The sequence below is a fragment of the Sus scrofa genome, chromosome 7 (genome assembly GCF_000003025.6).
Source record: "Sus scrofa isolate TJ Tabasco breed Duroc chromosome 7, Sscrofa11.1, whole genome shotgun sequence".
Classification (NCBI taxonomy): Eukaryota; Metazoa; Chordata; class Mammalia; order Artiodactyla; family Suidae; genus Sus; species Sus scrofa.
This window is the reverse complement of record NC_010449.5, coordinates 96,378,888-96,392,958: the sequence shown is the minus strand read 5'-3', so window position 1 is coordinate 96,392,958 and position 14,071 is coordinate 96,378,888. Positions and strand designations below refer to the sequence as shown.

Sequence of the window (14,071 nt, the reverse complement as noted above, 5' to 3'; positions counted from 1 at the left end):
TATTTGCTGTTGGATTTTTTTTTTCTTTTTTGGCTACCCCTCAGCATATGGAGTTCCCAGGCCAGAATTTGAGCCATAACTGCAACTTATAGTGCAGCTGTGGCCATGCCAGATCCTTTAACCCGTTGTGCTGGCCGGGGATAGAAGCTACAGTCCTGGCGCTGCGGAGACACCACTGATCCTGTTGCACCAGAGCGGGAACTCCTGTTGCTGGATTTCGTTTTACTTTTATTATACTATTGGACTTTGTTATGGGATACAATTAAGTTACTCAGAATTTGATCCTGTTTGGTTGCTTTTTTGGTATGTTTCGTTGGTTTGTTTTTTTGGCTGCACTCAAGATATGTGTAAGTTCTTGTGCCAGGGATTGACACCACACCACAGCAGTAATCAGAGCCACAGCAGTGACAATGCTGGCTCTTTAACCCACTGAGCCATCAGGAAACTCCCATGCTTGCTTTTTTTAAACTTTATGAGTATAGGTCTAGGGCTTTAGTCAAGGATAATTTGACCTCATTACTCAGGCAATACCTTTCTGAAGACATTTGGATGTTTCATCTATTAAAGGTCTTTCCACTTTGCTGGTGGGGACATAAAATATTCAAGCACAGTGTGAGTTGAGGAAGTTGTTCTATTCTCCTCTCTCTCTCTTTTCTTTTCCCCACATTCTCACACAAAGACTTGGGTAGGATCCTTCTATCAATCTCCCAAGTTCTGAGTTCCCTCTTCTCTTGTATTCCCCACCCCACCTCCTCCCCGGTAAATCGATGTCCCCATAAGCTCCACATACTCTGAACTCTGTCTCTTTGATTAAGTGAAATTGCTGGAATCAATGTGGGTTCTCCTTCCTTTGCACGACACCTGGGAACTCTCTCCAGGTAGTAACACAGGACAATTGTAGTGTTCGCCTCATTTGTTTCTCTTTTTTCAGAGATCATTATCTTTTGTTGATTGTAGTCTAATGTCTCAAAACCATTGTTCACGTGCTTTGTCTAGCTTTCTACTTGTTTAGGGTGGGAGGGTCAATCTGGTCCCTATTACTGTATTGTATCCAAAAGCAGGCCTTTGAATGTTAAAGATAAATTATAGTATTTTTTTCCCCTAAAAGTTTTGCCTGGTCATTTTTCATGTCTTAGAATTTCTTGCCAGTTTGACCAAACCACTTGAAAATTTCTCTCTGTATAATTAACATGTTTGGTAATTATAATAGCTAATAGCTAATACTAATAGAGAGTATTAGAGGTAAAAGAGTCTTACTTCCAGCTAATTCTTATTCATGGGGACTTCTCTTTTTTTTTTTCCTCTCCCTTCCTTCCTTCCCTCCCTCCCTCCCTCCCTCGCTTCTTTCTTTCTTTCTTTCTTTCTTTCTTTCTTTCTTTCTTTCTTTCTTTCTTTCCTTTCTCTTTTTGCTTCTTAGGGCTGCACCCGCAGCACATGGAAGTTCCCAGGCTAGGGGTCAAATCGGAGCTGCAGCTGCCACAGCCATGGCAACTTGGGTTCCAAGCCACATCTGCAACCCACACCACAGCTCACGCAATGCCGGATCCTTAACCCACTGAGCAAGGCCATGGATCAAACCAGCATCTTCATGGGTCCTAGTCAGGTTTGTTAACTGCTGAGCCACGAAGGGAACTCCCGTGGGGACTTACTTTTTAGCTAATATTTAGATTGTTTGTCTATGTTAATACTTAGAAGCTCGGGCAGAGGATGCTTCCCTCTAGAGAGGGTCTTCATTTATACTTGTATGCCAAATTGCACTACCGGCCTGGCATCTACCTTCAGGTAAAACCTCAGACCCTCATCATGAGGAGTTCCTGCTGTGGCACAATGGGTTAACGATCTGGTGTTGTCTCTGTGGTGGTGCAGGTTCGATCCCCAGCCTGCCCCCAACTTGGCACAGTGGGTTAAAGGATCTAGCATTGCCGCAGCTATGGGGTAGGTCTGAGCTGTGGGTCAGATTCGGTTCCTAGCCCAGGAACGTCCATATGCCACAGGTGTGGCCAAAAAAGAAAAAAAAAGAAACCACCACCACTAAACCTCAGAATTTGATGATGATAAAACTATGTTTATAAATTCTCCAAAGAGATTCATGTGATTGTCATTATTATAGAATAACCCAGCTAGTCACACACAGACAGTTTTCTTTTTTTGCTCCCCCTACTGGCAGGTAAATTTTTTTCTAATCCACTTTTTTTTTTTTTTTTTTGGCCCTGCCCTAGGCATGTGGAAGTTCCCAATCTGGGGACTGAACCCTTGCCATAGCAACAACCCAAGCTGCAGCAGTGATGATGGTGGATCCTTAACCCACTAGGCCACCAAGACCAAGCTTTCTTTCTCGAGGGCCCTTTTTTATTGCCCAAAGTCTATTCTCCTGTTCTCCACAGTTATTAGGTTATCAAGACTCTAGGACAGTCCCCAGGGCTTCCCCACTAATTTATCACTCTGGGGCTTTATAATTTCCTTTTTTTACTTTCTCTTTCTAAAATAAGATTCCTGGAGTTCCCATCATGGCTCAGTGGAAACGAATCTGACCAGCATCCATGAGGACGAAGGTTCGCTCCCTGGCTTTACTAAGCTAGTTAAGGATCCAGCATTGCCGCGAGCTGTGGTGTAGGTTGCAGACACAGCTTAGATCTGGCGTTGCTCTGGCTGTGGTGTAGGCTGACCCCTAGCCTGGGAAACTCCATGTGCTGCAAGTGTGGCCCTAAAAGCAAAAAAAAAAAAAAAAAAAAAAAAAAGATTCCTCTTATTTTCTTGTCACTTCAGTCATGTATTTAAACTATTTGTTGTAGTTTATCCAACAAATGGGCATTCTGCTACATAAGTCTTTTTAGAATATCATGTTAGGCATACTCTTAGAAATGGAAGTCTCGTTCTGAATTCCAAACTGTTCTTTCTTATTTATTTATTTCTGTTGTTACTCTGGACTCATGGTACATAGTCAGCCCATTGCGTGAACAAATGCCTCATCAACACTTACACAACACACATATCTCCACACTTACCCAACAGAGATATCTCCACATTTACAACAACAGACACATCTCCAAACACAGAAAAGAGATTACATGTTGAGTACATTCTCAGTAGCAAATTCTACCTATTCAGTATTTTTGGATGTCAATTTTATTTTATTTATTTATTTATTTATTTATTTGTCTTTTTTTTTTTTTGCTATTTCTTGGGTCGCTCCTGCAGCATATGGAGGTTCCCAGGCTAGGGGTCGAATCAGAGCTGTAGCCACCGGCCTACACCAGAGCCACAGCAACTCGGGATCTGAGCCGCGTCTGCAACCTACACCACAGCTCACGGCAACGCCAGATCGTTAATCCACTGAGCAAGGGCAGGGACCGAACCCGCAACCTCATGGTTCCTAGTCGGATTCGTTAACCACTGCGCCACGACGGGAACTCCTGGATGTCAATTTTAAATTCCCTGGGCAGAGACTCTGACTGGAGAGCTAGATATAACACAAATGTCACTAGTCAGGGACTATCTCTGTGCATGGATGTGGCAGTTTCCAAAGGTAAAGTAATTATTCACAGAGAGGATATGTTGAGAGTTTTTTTTTGTTTGTTTGTTTGTTTTTTCCTTTTTCTTTTCTTTTTGGCCAGTGGTTTGAATGTGGGATCTGCAGTTCCCAGACCAGGGATTGATCCCAAGTCATGGAAGCGAAAGCACCAAATTGTAACCTCTAGACGGCTAGGGAACACCCAAGAGGTATTTATCTACTACAGAGCTTCAAAAGAGTTTATCATTCAGCAGGTCCAATTGATATAATTGTTTTAGCCCTAGTAGTAAAAATAAAGGGACAATGTTTGTTCTTTACTTATTTTTCAGTTTTATTTATTTATTTAGTCTTTTTATGGCAAATGGAGGTTCCCAGGCTGGGGGTCAAATCAGAGCTGCAGCCGTGGGCCTACACCACAGCCACAGCAACTCAGAATCTGAGCCACATCTGCAACCTACACCATAGCTCACAGGAAATGCCAGATTCTTAACCCACTGAGAAAGGCCAGGGGTTGAACCCCCATCCTCATGGACACTTGTCAGGTTTATTAACTGCTGAGCCACGATGGGAACTCCAAGGGACAATGTTTGAATACTGCCTGGATTCCTATGTTAATTTGGCCATATTTTTGGTTTATTCTCTCAACATATGCTATGGTCCACATGGGCTTTTTCTAGTGTCTTTTTAACAGAGAAAAAGGTTTCAGTTTGTTAAGGTCTAACTGTACCAATTTTCTGGTTTACGAATTGTGTTTTTGGTGTCATCCCTAAGAACTCTTCACCTAGCCTAGGTCTTGAACATTTTCTTTTCTTCTTCTTCTTCTTTTTTTTTTAGATACCAGTAATTTTAATGAAATTGGCATAATTACGGCCAAAAAGATAGAGTGGACACTGTCAGTTTATCTTCAGCTCACGCCTTAACAGGCTTGTGACCAGAACTTGAAACACAGGTAAATCTTGCTCTGTTCTATGAGATAGTGAAGGGATCTTCTCAGCATTTAAAGATATTAATATAACCAGTTAAAGAAATCTAAATATAAAACCAATCTCCTATAGGTTCTGAGAAGGTAGCCACCACCTTCCTGAAAAGTTTAACCCTCCACATTCAAGTTTAATCATCTCTGTAGAAGGGGAAAACAGTGGTAGTACTTACTGAACTGGAATTACTACTAAAATTCAAAAAAGCTGGCCATATTCATTTAGCCAGCAACCCATCTTATATAAATCAGGACGGTCTAACAGAAACCTTCCATCAGCCACACATGTTCTGAATTCTAGTGTATGAGATCAATTTAAATACGGTATGCACATGAAAGTCATGAAGCATCTCGGTCTTGTTATAAATAGGGTGGTGGCCAACTTTTATTCATTAGTAGCTTTTTTGAGCTAAGCTACCAAGTCTTCCCTTCCTCCCTTCTTCTTAATGCCCTCGAAGATCATCTTCTTTCTAGGGATGCACTTCTTGGGATTCTCCGGGTACGCCATCCGTGTCTCCTCTCCTCGGGGGATGCCTTTCTTCTTGCGGGCATCTGTGTAAGCGAATCCAGGAGCCTGACCTGTCGTCCACCCAAACAGACCCTGGAGGTTTGGACCAGTCTTGTGCTTGCGTCCCTTTTCTACAGTATGGCACTGGGAACACTACTGAACAAAAATTTTCTTGCCCTTCTCAGTATCACCCATTTTAAAATCATTCTTTCACCCAGCGTAACAGACAAGTGGCCACTCACAAGCCTGACGTCCTGCTGTCTTGGTCTTGAAAATTTTCTCATTATGTTTTCTTCTTAGAGTTTTATAGTTTTTTTTTTTTTTTTGTCTTTTTGCTATTTCTTGGGCCGCTCCCGCGGCATATGGAGGTTCCCAGGCTAGGGGTCCAATCGGAGCTGTAGCCACCGGCCTACACCAGAGCCACAGCACCTTGGGATCTGAGCCGCATCTGCGACCTACACCACAGCTCACAGCAACGCCGGATCCTTAACCCACTGAGCAAGGGCAGGGACCGAACCCGCAACCTCATGGTTCCTAGTCAGATTCGTTAACCACTGCGCCACAACGGGAACTCCTAGTTTTCTATTTTCTATTTAAATTGACAATCAATTTTGAATTAATCTTTGTGTAAGGGATGAGGTTCCGGTTGAGGTTAAATTTTTATTTTTGCTGCACCTATGGCACATGGAAGTTCCTGGGCCAGGGACTGAATCTGAACCGAAGCTGCTGCCTACAACACAGTTGTGGCAATGCCAGATCCTCAACCCACTGTGCCACAGTGGGAACTCCTGAGATAATTTTTTCCTTTCCTTTTCTTTCTTTCTTTCTTTCTTTCTTTCTTTCTTTCTTTCTTTCTTTCTTTCTTTCTTTTCTTTCCTTCCTTCCTTCCTTCTTCCTTCTTTCTTTCTTTCTTCTCTTAGGGCTGCACCTACAGCATATGGAAGTTCCCAGGCTATGGGTCAAATTGGAGCTGTAGCTGCTGGCCTATGCCACAGCCACAGCAACACAAGATCTGAGCCACATATGCAACCTACAGCACAGCTCACAGCAAAGTCTTTCCTCACTGAGTGGCACCAGGGATTGAACTTACACCCTCATTGATACTAGTCAGGTTCCTTAACTGCTGAGCCACAATGGGAGCTCCTGCTGTTAATTTTTGCGGGTCTATTTTTTTTTTCTTTTTCTTTTTTTTTTTTTTTTTGTCTTTTGTTGTTGTTGTTGTTGCTATTTCTTGGGCCGCTCCCACGGCATATGGAGGTTCCCAGGCTAGGGGTCGAATCGGAACTGTAGCCACCGGCCTACGCCAGAGCCACAGCAACACGGGATCCGAGCCACGTCTGCAACCTACACCACAGCTCATGGCCATGCCGGATCGTTAACCCACTGAGTAAGGGCAGGGACCGAACCCGCAACCTCATGGTTCCTAGTCGGATTCGTTAACCACTGCGCCACGATGGGAACTCCTCCTTTTGCTTTTTATGGCCACACCTGTGGTATATGGAACTTCCCAGGCTAGGGCTCCAATCAGAGCTACAGTTGCCGGCCTATACCACAGCCACAGCAATGTGGGATCTGAGCCACCTCTGCGACCTATACCACTGCTCAGGGCAACACTGGTCCTTCACTCACTGAGAGAGGGCAGGGATTGAACCCACGTCCTCATAGATGCTAGTCAGGTTCGTTTCCACTGCACCACAAGGGGAACTCCTAGGGCCCATTTTTTGTCCAGTTACTCCAGCACCATCCTTCCTCTAGGATAGAGGAAAGACCATCCTTTTTGTAACTGAATCGATTTTGCACCTCTGTCAAAAACTGGTTGAGCACATTTCTTAAAGCTGAGAAATGGAGAAGGAAACAAGGTCCTGAGTATGTTATTTGATTTGGAGATTGAGGTTTGGCAGAAACCGTAATTGCTCAGTTATGTGAGCCAATGCATTTCTTTTATTGATTAAGGCAGCTTGATTTGCAATCTCTAATTTATCTAACTCATAGGGCAGTAGACTCAAACATAATCTGCTGAAATATATTACCATATTTAAAGAAAAACTACCAACAAGAATGGAGTAAGTCATTTAAATATAGAAAAAGCAAAGTCCTCTTGGTAAAATATAGGAGTGCCTCTTTTGGACACTTGTCATTTTGTGGTCCAGTATTCAACCTCTTTTCCTAGTTGAAGGGAATCTCCCACTATGTCATGCCTCCTCCTCTATAACTCGGGAGAAGAGACTCTCCCTCTCTCCACTTTGCTTACATCCAGGCCACAAATATATGATCCATGTGAGACAGATTCTCCTGCCCAGGATTTTGACTCTTGAGAGACATACACAGATGTAGAGACAGTTAAGAAATTATTCATAGCAGCACTGCTGTATTAGTTTTCTGTTGCTGCTCTAACAAATTACCACAAACTTAGTGGCTAAAACAATATAGATTACACAGATAAATTATCTTACAGTTTTATAGGTCAGATATCAGGTACAGGTCTCACTGGGCTGGAATTGAGGTGTGGGCAAGGCTGTGTTCCTTTCTGAAGCTGTAGGGGATCATCTCTTTCTGCGTCTTTTCTAACTTTGAGAGGGCCCCCCCAACATTCCTTGGCTCAGGGCACCCTTTTTCCATCTTCAAAGTTGGCAGCTCTGACTCTTTTTCAGCCCATCTTTGACCACAGCTGAGAAAGGTTCTCTGCTCTGTGATTGGATTGGGCCCACCTGGTTCATGCCGGCTGCTCTTCCTTCCTCAAGGTCTTTGGCCTTAGTCACGTGTGCAAAGTCCCTTTAGCCACATAATCTAACATTTGTACAGGTTGTGGGAATCAGGACGTGGACATTTGGGAGACCATTACTCTGCCTACCACAGTTGCCATCACTGAGAGTGCAGTGGTGACAGTAGCATAATGTAGTCGAAAAGGTCTTCAGGGAATTTCCGTTGTGGCGCAGTGGTTAACGAATCCGACTAGGAACCATGAGGTTGCGGGTTCGCTCCCTGGCCTCGCTCAGTGGGTTAAGGATCCGGCGTTGCGGTGAGCTGTGGTGTAGGTCGAAGACTCGGCTTGGATCCCGAGTTGCTGTGGCTCTGGCGTAGGCTGGTGGCTACAGCTCCAATTAGACCCCTAGCCTGGGAATTTCCATATGCCGAAGGAGTGGCCGTAGAAAAGGCAAAAAGACCAAAAAAAAAAAAAAAAAAAAAAAGAAAAAAGAAAAAGTCTTCAGCGGAGAAGGTCCTATTACTCAAATGAATTTATCACATCTGTGGTTGTATAATGATCATAACAATCTGATTTCACAGGATTTCCATCCCCACAGCCCAAGCACATCCCCCCACCCCCCAAACTGTCTCCTCTGGAGACCATAAGTTTTTCAATGTCTGTGAGTCAGCATCTGTTCTGCAAAGAAGTTCAGTCTGTCCTTTTTTCAGATTCCACATGTCAAAGCATTTGATGTTGGTGTCTCATTGCATGGCTGACTTCACAAATATGCTTTGATAAAAAAATAAAAGGAATTTTCATCGTGGCTTAGCGGAAACTAATCTGACTAGCATCCATGAGGACACAGGTTTGATCCCTGGCCTCACTCAGTGAATTAAGGATCCTTTGTGGCCATGAGCTGTGGTGTAGGTCACAGACATGGCTCGAATCTGGTGTTGCTATGGATGTGGTGTATGCCAGCACCTGTAGTTCTGATTGGACCCCTAGCCTGGGAAACTTCATATGCCACAGGTTCAGCCCTAAAGAAAAAAAAAAAGGCAAAAAAGTATGCTGTGTTGAATCACTTAAGGAAGTTATTAAATCTTAGTTTGCTTTGCTTACCTTGAAGATTCTACTTTGTTAGTTTTTACTTTATTCATTTTTTTCCTAATTAAAATATTTTATTTTTATGGTGAGATATACAAATGGGAAAGTATAAACAACATAAATTATTTAAAGGAAAAGTGTCAAATGAACATTGGTGCAACTATCACCAAGGTCAAGAGTAGAACACTGCCAACAGGCACCCAGATACCTGCCATGTGCCCTTATATCAGCTCCCTTCATGAGCTAAACACTAGTTTGACTATTCCTTTTTTGTAATTTATTTATTTTTATTTATTTTTAATTTTTTAAAATTTATTTTGCTTTTTAAAGCTGTACCTGTGGCATATGGAGTTTCCCAGGCCAGGGGTTGAATCGCAGATGCAGCCGTTGGTCTACACAAGAAGCCACTGCAGTGCAGGATCTGAGCCACATCTGTGACCTACACCACAACTCACAGCAATGTTGAATCCTTAACCCACTGAGCGAGGCCAGGGATTAAACCCGCAACCTCACGGTTCCTAGTTGGATTTGTGTCCACTGTGCTACTACGGGACCTCCTCCTTTTTTGTATAATGGCTCATAATATGGCAAATCAGCCATCCTACTGGAAACGATGAAAAATGCTGGTCAAATAGTGAAGAGTCAACAAGAAGACAGGGAATAATCAGACCAAAATCTAGGTGAAGGCAGGATGCAGAGAATAAATAGAGCAATGTCAATTTTACCCTAGGGCATGTGTCTTACTTGAGAACTTAAACTTCTATTTTTCTAGGCCTAGGACAAGTGGGATAGAAGGCTAAGCCCAGGGCCTGGTAGAAGAGAGAGAAGTCTAAAGCTGGGACCTCAAAGAGCTATAGTTTCAGTGTAAGGGTGAATTGCAAGTAAACACATCCCCATCTAACAGATTGTAAAGAAAATTGTCTTGGAAGGGAAGACTGTGGGGAGCTGTGGAGAGGGTACTAGACCCCTAAGCCAGCCCTCTCAGGGATATGAAACCCAAATATACATCTCCTGGAGGTTTTAAAAAAAAAAGAAATCCCATGGAGTTCCTGCTGTGGCACAGTGGGTTAAGGACTTGGTGTTATGGAATCGGAGGTGTAGGTCACACCTGAGGCTCTGATTCAATCCCTGGCCTGAGAACTTCCACACACCGGGGAGTGGCTGAAAAAAATCCCCAACAGCGCTAGTTTTTATTTATTTATTTATTTATTTATTTATTTATTTATTTATTTTAGGGCCACACTAGTGGCAGATGGAGATTCCCAGGCTAGAGGTCCAATCAGAGCTACAGCTGCTGGCCTACACCACAGCCACAGCCACGCCAGATTCTATCCGAATGTGTGACCTACACCACAGCTCAATACTGGATCCTTGACCCACTGAGTGAGGCCAGGGATCAAATCCACATTCTCATGGATATTAGTCAGATTCATTTCCGCTGCACCACAATGGGAACTCCCTAACAGTGATAGTTTAAAGTGATCTCTTGGATGAAGCAAAACTAAATCTTCTCAGGAGTAACGAAACTATATCCTAACCTTCAAACTTCCCACAAATGATTGTTATTTTTCTTGCTTTTCAGGGCCGCACCTGTGGCACATGGAAGTTCCCAGGCTAGGGGCCGGCCTAAGCCACAGCCACAGCAGCTCGGAATCCAAGCCTCGTCTGTAACCTAAACCACAGCTGGTGGCAATGTGGGATCCTCGACACACTGAGTGAGGCCAGAGATCAAATCCAAATCCTCATGGATACTAGTCGGATCCATTTCTGTTGCATCACAGCGGGAACTCCCCTACAAATGATTTTCCAGGGAAAATGCAGCTCATAGCAAAATATAACTAAGCACACAAAGAATGAGAATGGTAAAAACCACAAGACAACAGAAATGGGTCTGATAATTGCAACGATCTATTACAATAAATAAAAGTAAACTAGTCTTTTTCACTATTATTGACATATTATATTGAACTTAAATAGTAATTTCAAGAGTATAAGTGTGTTTAAATGAAGTTTTTCTTGGAGTTTCTCTTGCGGCTCAGTGGTAATGAACCTGACTAGGATCTATGATGTTGCAGATTCAACCCCTGGCCTTACTCAATGGGTTAAGGATTCCGAGGCACTGTGAACTGTGGTGTAGGTCACACACACAGCTCAGATTTTTTTTTTTTTTTTAAAAAGTCTTTCTTTTCTCTCACTTTTTTATTTTTAATAAATGTAAGAAGGCTTTATTTATTAATTAATTTATTTTTTGCCTTTTTTTTTTTTTTTTTTTTTTCATCTTTTAGAGCTGCACCTGAGGCATATGGAGGTTCCCAGGCTAGGGGTCTAATCAGAGCTATAGCCAGAGCCACAGCAACGCCATATCCGAGCCACATGTGCAATCTACACCACAACTCATGTCAGCGCCAGATCCTTAACCCACTGAGGGAGGCCAGGGATCGAACCTGCAACCTCATGGTTCCTAGTAGGATTAATTTCTGTTGCACCCCGATGGGAACTCCTCTTTTTTCTCACCTTAGTTGCTCTCTTTGGAAGGAACTGCTTTCCACACACTTTTAGGAGGTTTTTTTTTTTTTTTTTTTAGGGTCCCACCAGAGGCATATGGAAGTTCCCAGGCTAGGGGTCGAATTGAAGCTATACCTGCCAGCCTATACCACAACCGCAGCAACAGAGGATCCAGGCCTCATTTGTGACCTACACCACAGCTCAGGGCAACACCATATCAATTCGTTACCACTGAGCCATAATGGGAACTCCATGGCTTTTTCATTACTATGTATATTTGGGTTTTTTGACTGCCCCTCCCCCCACCCAATGTGGTAGTTCCTGGGCCAGGGGTCCAACTTGCCCCACAGCAGGTGGCAATGATCCCTCCTTAACTGGATAGGCCACCAGGGAACCCCTAGATTTGGTTTCATTACTTTCTAACTATGTCCATTGAATCATAAGGTAAAAAACTATCTCACTTTAAGTCAGGAGATTGGTTCTTGACTCAGCTAGAGAAGTCACTCAACCTTCCTTTTCTCTCCCTGTTTAACAACTATCATGATACAAACATAGAACATTAGAATTTGCAGGGACCTGAGAAATTACACAATACAATCCTTTTGTTTCATGGAGAGTTGTGTGATTTATACCAAGAGCTTTCTAGAACAAGCACCCAGTCAGTTTCTCAGACCAGTGCTCTTGATATCAGGCTTTCTTTCAGTGTTGTTGTAAGAAACAAAATTAAAAAACAAAGAGTGAAAGCACTGAACAAACATAAGGCCATTTACAAGAAGAGAGATAACAGTGTTAACCATTAGCCTGTATTGTAACCTGAAAGCTTACCTGAATAAATGTACCTCTCTAACTAAAAGACCATTTAAAACTCGGGAGTTTTTAAAATATGTAAGGAAAGGTCAGAAAAATAAAGTAATGGTTGGTTTTCATGAAGAGAAAACAAAACTCCTCCAAAAGTACTTATATTCTCTTAAAATTCTTTCTGGCCTCTTAGTTTGTGCAAGGTGAAATTGGGTAACTGGAGACGGCCTGTCTTTCCATATTTCTTAAAGAATGGTGTGCAATAAGGGTTACCTGAAATCGAATTATTTGCCTCGCCTATGCTACATATTATATCAGTTCTCTAATTTAACGCCACTCCTTCCCAAAACAACTTGCGGAAACCTGCGGAAACCACACTCGTTGCAAAAACTCCAAGTCCCGACATGCTCCGAGGCGTGTCCCTATCGCCTCCTCACAAGAATGTCTTCTTCTGTACTGGGAATTGTAGTTATTCTTGGGCTTCTCTTCCGGGATGTTGGGGAAAGACGCACTTCAGAAGAACTACATTTCCCAGAAAGCTGTGCGCGCCCTTCTCCGCCCTCTCCGTTGTCAAGCTCCAGCCCTCCCGCTCCTCCCTCAGTGGGTTGCACTGCTCACGCCTTCCTGTTAGTCCGAGCTGGGAGAAGTTCACTTCGATCAGCTGATCCTAACTGACAACGGGAGAGGAGGAAGCCCGGGAGGCAGCGAAGGAGGAGGGGGGCGGAGATGGAGATGAGGATGGATCCACCGGTGCCCTGAGGAACAGCCCCCGCCTCCACCGGCACCCCGCGGTCCTCCGACGCAGTCTTGCCGCAGCAGAGCTGCTCCGTGGTGGGGTCCCCGGGCCGCCGCGGGCGGGGAGGGAAGGGCACGGCCCTGCGCCTGGAGAGCGATATCCCTGGAGCTCCTGCTGCCCCGGGGTGGAAGGGGGGGCGGGTGCGGCTGGGGTGGGGGTGGGGTGGTATAAACAATGGATTCAGTTCTGGTCTCTGCCAGCGTTGGGGGGGGATTTTGGGGGACCTTCTTTGTTCTTAGACCCTGCTTCTGCCCCTCGGGTAGCGGTGGTGGTGCCCGGGAGGAAGCAAGGGTGAGGAATCCCTGGCTGGAGAGAGGCGTCGAGGTGGGAGCCCGAGTGGGCAGATTGTTTGCTTAGGTCTGGTGGGCGGTGAGGTATCCTTTTGAAGGTTGGTTTTATATTTTTTTCAATTCTGGCAGATTTTGATTTTTGGTTCCTCTGTGAGAGCTGGTTAGGCACGTCTGTGGAGTGTAAATAAGGTCTCCTAGTCACTCCCTTCGCCTTCCTTATTTATCTAAAAATAAGATTGATAGATTGATTACTGTTTGGAGGAATGAATACCTGCAAGGAGGGCTTTGCCAGCATTAGAATGGGTGTCAAGGCGAAGAGGAGTTAGGAATATAAAATTTGTAGAAGTGACAAAAGCCCCTTTCTTGCCCCAGTTTTCTTTCTTTCTTTCTTTTTTTTTTTTTAAGTTATTTTTAAGTTGGGTTTTGAGTGACAAAGAGAAAAATTATTTGTTTTGACTCATTCAGGCCTGGTTTTGTGGTGGTGCATAGTGGAGGAATTCTGTTTCCTGTTGCTCACCTTTTTTGCAGTTAGAGAAAAGGACAAAAGGAAGTACAGTTGTTTTTAATTGTTTTTAAACATGGAATGGTGACTTGTGTTTCTAGTGTAGAGTCCTTAATAGGCATCTGTTGAGAGCTGAAACAGTCCAGTTGCAAGGGTAATTGGATCTGCCCAGGACTTTGATGGAGCTGAAGTTTATTCTTGTTTAACTTTTTACAGCCATCTTTCTCCACCTCTCCCAGTTGTGGGGTGCAGAGGGCTGTCCCTCCAAGGACTATTTTGTTTAGTGCTTTTGATGAATAGAGAATTTCAGTCTGGGAAATTAAGCAGCAAAATCTCTTAGATGCCTTGAGCCTAGAGGTAGTTGTTGTTTTCAAAAGGAGGAGCCTTAACCATGA

The 14,071-nt window shown here is 43.7% G+C and overlaps 1 protein-coding gene and 1 pseudogene across 2 annotated transcripts in view; one reads left to right on the top strand and one right to left on the bottom strand.

Moving 5' to 3' along the window:
* On the bottom strand, positions 4,873-5,279 carry LOC106504509 (annotated as a pseudogene).
* The window catches only part of ZFYVE1 (zinc finger FYVE-type containing 1), a 57,031-nt gene continuing 55,632 nt past the window's right edge, over positions 12,673-14,071 (top strand). The window contains exon 1 of one of the 2 annotated variants that reach the window (XM_001926161.6): positions 12,673-12,919. The gene's annotated coding sequence lies outside the window, so the exon portion shown is untranslated. The remainder of the gene's footprint in view (positions 12,920-14,071) is intronic. The other variant, XR_002346008.1, reaches the window with a different exon arrangement.